Source organism: Schistocerca piceifrons, chromosome 6 (genome assembly GCF_021461385.2).
Source record: "Schistocerca piceifrons isolate TAMUIC-IGC-003096 chromosome 6, iqSchPice1.1, whole genome shotgun sequence".
NCBI classification, from domain to species: Eukaryota; Metazoa; Arthropoda; class Insecta; order Orthoptera; family Acrididae; genus Schistocerca; species Schistocerca piceifrons.
Window position 1 is genome coordinate 592,288,994 of NC_060143.1, and position 8,000 is coordinate 592,296,993.

Consider the following 8,000-nt stretch of genomic DNA (forward strand, 5'->3'; position numbering starts at 1 on the left):
TTTATGCCATGAACAATGGGAGGAAGTATACCAGGCTGACACCGTGAATGAGAAGTTCAACTCATTCCTGAACTGATTCCTTAAACATTTTGGAGCTTCTTTCCCCCAAAGACAGATTAAAATCAAACCAACCTGTGGTAAAAGGAAAGAGTGGCTAACTACTGGCATGAAAAAACCATGTAACAAAAAGAGAGATCTGTATGTATAACAGAGGACTAGTACAGACCCAGCAGTAAAGTTACATTACAAGAAATACTATAAAATTGTAACAAGTGTAATCAAAAAGGCCAAACAGTTGCACTATGAACAAAAAATTAGCAATTCAAACAATAAAATAAAAACCATATGGCACATCATAAAAAGTGAGACAAATAGAAACATAAAACCTGACAAATATAAACACAAAGCTGCAGCCTCAGATTTCAACAATTTTTTTTCTCTCTGTGGCTGAAAAAACAGTGAACCGTAATAAACAGGCTCACACAGAAGCTATTAAACTACTTAACCACATGCAAATAACATCTAAAGTAGCACTTCATTTCAGAAGTACAACCCCTAAAGAAATTGAAAAAAAACAATAAAATTACTAAAAAAACTCAGATTCCTGTGGATACGATGGCATTACAAGTAGGATTCTAAAATCATGTGCAGACTTTATCAGTTATATATTGTGCTATTTGTGTAACCAATCTATGGAAAGTCGTGTGTTCCCAGATAGATTAAAACTGCAGTACTGATGCCTATCCACAAAAGTGGAGCAAGGGATGAAATATCCAACTATCGGCCCATGTCCCTCTTGCCAGTATTCTCAAAGGTATTTGAGAGAATAGGGTATGATAGGATTTATAGTCACACTACACAAAATGGCTTACTGGCTCCTACACAGTTCGGCTTTCATAAGGGCTCCTCCACAGACAGAGCTATATTTAACCTAACAGAAGAAATTTTGGGTGAACTAAATTACAAAAGGTATGCAGTGGGGCTATGTTGTGACTTTGCCAAGGCATTTCATTGTGTAGATCACAACACACTTTTAAAAAAGCTTCCACATTATGGCATTAAAGACAGATCTTTGACTTGGTTAGAATCATACTTACAGAACAGGAAGCAAAGGGTTGTCTTAAGGGGGACAGGAACAGCATTAACATCACACTGGGGAAATATAAAGTATGGAGTCCCACAGGGCTCAATTCTTGAGCCCTTAATTTTCCTGATCTGCATTAATGATCTACCAATCACAATTAACAACAGAGCAAAAATAATAATTTCTGCAGATGATACAAGTATCCTCATAAAAGGACCCAACTCAACAATGCAGGATACATCCATGACAGTGTCTACTCAAGTACACAAATGGTTCACTGCGAATAACCTAACCTTAAATATTTAAAAAACCAATATGATACAGTTTCTGACAAAAAATAAAAAAATTAAAGCTCCTGAAATACATGTTAACAATCACAAAATTAATGAAACCACACATACAAAATTCCTAGGTATCCAGATAGACAGTCACCTAAAATGGAAAGAACAAATTGATCAGCTGGTCAAGAAACTTAGGTCATCATGCTTTGCACTAAGAGCTCTCCATCAGTTAGTAGACAGAGAAATAATGTTGTTGTCATACTTTGCATATTTCCATTCTGTTCTCTCCTATGGCATAATCTTCTGGGGAAATGCTGCAGGTGTTGAAAAAGTCTTTGGAATACAAAAACGAGCAGTGAGGCTAATATGTGGGGTCCCTAATGGGACATCTTGCAGAGGTCTCTTCAAATATCTCAGGATACTTACCAGCACAGGACAGTATATATACTCACTGATGTTATTTGTAGCCAACAACAGGGAACTGTTTCAGAAAAATTGTGATATCCACAACCATGACACAAGACAGGTGAAAAATTTTCATCAAGGCTCTGCATCTCTCACTAAGGTACATACAGGAGTTACTGAGTCAGGTATAAAGGTCTTCAATAAGCTCCCCATCAATATAACAAAGGAAATAAATAATGTACAGGTTTTCGAAAGGAAACTAAAATTATTTCTCATCGAACAAACTTTCTATAAAATGAATGAATACTTAGAGTTATGATGTACAAGAGTGGGGGAAACTGCCTAAGAAAAGCACTCCCTCAAAGATAAAGTGTGATGTTGTTACTTGTAGTTTAACTGAAATTGCGGTGATAAAATGTAAATTTATCTGTTTCATTATGAGAAAATGTGAACTCCCATGTATCCCACTCTCTTGAGCATTCACTTAAACCTCTCCTTAAGGAATGCAGTTAAAACTTGTATTCATTCAAACCATGACCGTGAAGAAAATTTACTTCCTTATATATGTCAGTAGCATAAAAATATGCACTGTCACTTATTCTACTATTTTAAACAATCACTTAAACTGTTTTTAGCATAATGCAGGTTTTAATACTGCATGCAAGTAATTGTTCTTGTAAAATAAACCAATGCCTGTGCAATATGATGTATAAATGTTAATGTACTACTGTAATTGCATCAATTGACTTGTCCTATATTACTTGTACACTGGCTGTATAATATGTAATCAACAGGACCAAATAAATAAACTTCCTGCCCTTGTTGTACATTGTTGAGCCCTTTATAGTATGTGCGGTCAGTGAATTGCCAGTTGGCTCGCAAAGTGCTTGGTTATGTTAGTTATCGATCGCTGGCACACGTAACAGTTGTATTCTATTCATTCAGGTGTACTGGTTTAAGTATTTTCGTCATGAGTAAACGGAAACATACAACGTTAACTCTCAAAGAAAAAATGAATGATTTGAAGCCGATAGACAATGGTGAAAATGCATCTAAACTGGCAACGCTACTGGGTGTTGCTAAAGCAGCCATTTTTGATTGGAAGAAGAACCGAGTGAAGCTTGAAAAGTACTGTGCAATGTCTTCAGGAAAAACACTCGAAATTTTGCAGAATTTGAAACAGTCCCAGTACAAACAAGTGAATGAAGCTGTTTTCCTTCAGTTTACCTATGAAAGAGGAAGAGGAATTTTGAGTGGAGCACTGGTTCAGGAGAACGCTGTTTACCTGAAGAAGTTGATGAATGATGATGAGTCTTTTAGTGCGAGTACGGGTTGGTTGGACAGATTCAAAAAATGTCATGGAATCCGTCAGCTAACAATTACTGGAGAGAAGCTTTCTTCTGACCGTGATGTAGCGAAGGAATACTTTGGTGAGTTTGAAAAAATGATAAGAGAGGGAAAGTATTCTCCCCAATAAATTTATAACGCGAGACTGGCCTTAATTTAAGGTCATAGCCAACAAAAAGCCTAGCATCAAAAGCAGAACATACCCTTGGTTATAAAATGTGCAAAGTTCATGTGACTTAATTAGCATGCAGCAACACTGCTGGTAATCACAAGCTGCCTTTAATGCTGATCAGCAAATCTGCTAGGTCCAGAGCTTTTAAAAACTGCAACATGAAATCCCTGCCAGTATATTATCGCAACCAGAAGAAAGTATGGATGAATGGTAAGCTGTTCAAAGAATGGATTCACAGTCAGTTTGTTCCCTCTGTTCGACGGTTTTCTAAGGAAAATCATTTGTCTTCCCAAGCAATCCTTTTGATTGATAATGCGCCATCTCACCCCAGCACTGCGGAATTATGTGATGGAGAAATTGTGGCGACGTTTTCGCTGCCGAATGATACACCACTTCTACAGACGATGTAGATGAGTGGATGGCAGTGAATGGGGTGTGTGTGAAGAACCTTACTGACACTGATTTAGTTGCTGCTGTGACTCAAGACCAGGAAGAAGTGGACTGCTGTGACAAGAGTGACAATGAGCCTGGAAGCGACAAAGGAGAGCTGGTGCCACACAGTGTCGCAGCAGAAGCCCTTGACCTCGTTTTACGTTATTTTGAGCAACAACCCACTGCTAAACCTGCTCATTTGTTGTTTATGAGATGATGGCGCAACTATGCGTCATATAACAGACTGTCTTCATTATGCCAAAAAACAATGACTGAGTTTTTGTCATCTAAAAAGTAGAGATAAAATGTCTGCTGTCTTTTAGTAAGTTTGAAAGTTTTTCTTTCATGGTTATGCATTGTTTAAACCTAATGTTTTCTTACCAGTTTTTCTAATGCATGTTTACTGTATTGTGTGAATTAAAATACTGTGTATGTACAGCAGTTTGCCGCACAGTTTTGCATACTTAGATTAACATTTTTCGTGTTTGAAATAACCGAAAATTCAGATAACCAGGGTTCGGATTAATGGGACTCAGCTGTACTAACAAAATGTCAATTTGGTTTTCAGAAAGGTTTTTCAACAGAAAATGCTATTTATGCTTTTGCTGATCGAATATTAAATGCATTGAATAACCGAACATGTCTCATTGGGATATTTTGTGATCTCTCAAAGGCTTTTGATTGTGAATAATGAAATTCTTCTAGATAAGCGTAAGTATTGTGGCATGAGTGGGACAGTGCACAAATGGTTTAATTCATACTTAACTGGAAAAATGCGGAAGGGTAAAATTAACAGTACAGATAGTCTGCAAAAACCAGCAGAATCCTGTAACTGGGGAGGTATCAAGAATGGTGTCCCACTGGGTTCAGTCTTGAGTCCCTCATTGATCTTAATGTATATTAACGACTTGCCACTCTGTATTTCATGAAGATGCAAAGCTAGTTCTTTTTGCTGATGATACAAGTATAGTAATCACACACAACAAGCAAGAATCAGCTGAGGAGATTGCAAATAATGTCGTTCAGAAAAGTATTAAGTGGTTCTCTGCAAATGGACTCTCATTAAATTTTCAGAAAACACAGTTTATACAATTCTGTATAGTAAATGGCATAAGACCATTGATAAATATAGACTATAAACAGAAGTCTCTTGCTAAGGCAGAATACTCAAAATTTCTGGGTGTGTGCATTGGTGAAAAATTGAATTGGAAGATACACATTGATGATCTGCTGAAACAGTCAGGTTCAGCTACTTATGCTATTAGGGTTATTGCAAATTTTGGTGATAAACAAATCAGTAAATTAGCCTACTATGCCTATTTCAATTCACTGCTTTCATATGGCGTCATATTTTGGGACAATTCGTCATTAAGAGAGAAAATATTCATTGCACAACAGTGTGTAATCAGAATAATAGCAGGAGCTCACCCAAGATCACCTTGCAGGCATTTATTTAAGAAACTCGGGACATTCACAGTACCTTCGCAATACAGACATTCACTTATGAAATTTGTCATTAATAACACATCCCAGTTCAAAAATAACAGTGTAATGCATAGCTACAACACTAGAAAAAAGGATGATCTTCACTATTCTGGATTAAATCTCACTTTGGCACAGAAAGGGGTGAATTATGCTGCCACAGAAATCTTTGGTCATTTTCCAAATAGTATTAAAAGTCAACAGCTAGCTAACCAACATTTAAAAGCAAATTAAAAGAATTTCTGAATGACAACTCCCTCTACTCAGTAGATGAATTCTTAGATATGAAGTAGCAACTGTAAAAAATTACTCGTTTAATTTGTGTAAAGAAAACTTATGTTAAAATGACTCGTTCTACATCATTACAAAATGTTCTCTTCACGATCTTTGGAACAAAGATTAATGTATGTATGTCATGTGGAAATGGACCAATTGGAAAAACTGATTGTAAAGATAAGTTGAAAAAAATTTGAAGGGAATTTATGAAATGTGCACAAGCTTGGGTGAACTTTTAACTGATACAGACCTCTAATATCATTACATTCAGGGTCAATAAACGTAATTTGCATTACATACTGCTGCTTCGAGTAGTGTGCAGTACCAAATAATTACCGCAACCAATGAAACTGTCGCACGAAGCACAATATCCTAAGAATAGGTAAACCAAGTTCAATAGGTGCCTATCAAGTCTGAGTCATTACCTTCGCATAAATTCCATTGTGTTTAGCCTTGATTGTGACAATGTCGATGGAGAAACTCTCTTTCATATACTATGTGAATTATTCTTGTCTGTGCCGAACCTTTTGATGCAGGATCTCAGCAGCGAGTTAAGTGATTAACAGACAGGGTTTGAACTTTAACAGCGCAAATAATTATTCCTTTTCTAATAACTTTTTATAAAACTTTTAATGGATGGTTAACATACACATTTTTAACTGTGTTGGTACAATGGGTCCAAGCATATGTCTGTATGTTTCAACTGCCCGAAACAAAATGGTGACACACATGATTAAAAAACTGAAGAGCATATTTCTAGCCTTGTTTCATTTAGATATTTAACGATGCTGGCATTATCTGAACAATATATTTTGTGTAAGGCGGCAAAGTGCATCATGTGGAATATAATAGACCTCTCTGGTGCTATTGTACACTCTGAGTTTTATATGTGTAATAATAATCTTCCTTAGTTGTTGTGTTCGATGTCCTTTACCTCGAAGTGCACTAAACGTCTTTTACTCACTATCATTTATTCAACTGTGTCGACTCTAATAGGTTATGGGTCCAGCGAGGAATTTGGAGTAAGTAGAGTAAACCTTGGTAAGTTCGTGACATTGCTTCTTTCGTGATACTTCGTGGATTCCACTTCACACATTTCTCAACCACATTAGAAGTGCAGTCGCTGACCCACAAATAGCAGCACATGTCCCCTACCTGCAGCGGCATTTCATGCCACGCTACGAATGGTCTTGGCAGCACAGTGAGTTGTTTTCTTCCGTTGGGGGTAGTTGTCTTTCGCTTTCGCGCTGCAGAATCCCATGTGTTTTTAAAGAGCTGATTACTCCTCATATTAACAAGATAATATTTTTTGATTTTGCATAGTTGTTTATGTGATATAAATAAATTTTTCTGATTAAGGTTTGTGTTTTTGAGTTCGTTAGTTTAGACGTAATAGCTTTAGCTGCGCTAGTAAAAATTTTAGCTTTTTAACTGCCATCTTACGCCACCATAGACAGTCTTCGCAAATACTGGCTAATAAACGTATTTAGAAGCGGATATTTAATTATTTGTAGTAGCATGCCCGTGGTATAGATAGAGCACTTCATTTTAAACCAGGTAATATATTACATTTACATATCATGAATTAACCAAGTTATCACGAACTTAACCAGTTTTTTTCTTCTGCATGCTAGATGCCTCCAAAATATCGCAAACATGCCACCCCAAATATTATTACAGCAGCAAGGTTTTTAAAAGAGGAGAAGTACTCAATTTACAAGGCATCAAAGCACTGTGAAGTGCCATGGTCTACCCTGAAAGACTTTCTTAGCAGGACTGAAAGTGAATGTGTATGCCTACCTAAATTAGAGAAACTGTTTGCTTTACCTGTACAAATGGTACAAAGAATATGCAATTACATGCTTTCCATGCAGGAATTAGGATTCAGATTGACTGTAGTTCAAATTCGAAAACTGGCATTTAAGCTAGCTACAGCAACTGGTAGGAAACATCCCTTCAATGAAGATGAACAAGATGCAGGGGACAGGTGGGGGAAAGATTTTAAAACACATTATGGGCTTACCTTAAAAGTGCCTGAAAATATTGCTGCTTATAGGCCTTCTATGGGTTCAAAAATGGCTCTGAGCACTATGGGACTTAACTTCTGTGGTCATCAGTCCCCTAGAACATAGAACTACTTAAACCTAAGTAACCTAAGGACATCACACACATCCATGCCCGAGGCAGGATTCGAACGTGCGACTGCAGTGGTCACGTGGTTCCAGACTGTAGCGCCTAGAACCGCTCGGCCACCCCGGCCGACTTTTCTATGGGAAATAGGTCAATAATTACTGACTTTTATCAAAAATTAGAATCATTAGTCACAGATCTAGGAGTTCAAGATCGTCCAGATCTAGTATGGAATTGAGATGAAACAGGGCTCTCATATGTGGTGAAAGCATCCAAGATCGTTACAGCAGGTGGCAAAAAGTATGTATATAGCAGAACGTTTGCTGATCGAGGTGAACATCACACATTGCCTGCCTGTGTTAATGCTAGTGGTCACTGGATACCACCTATG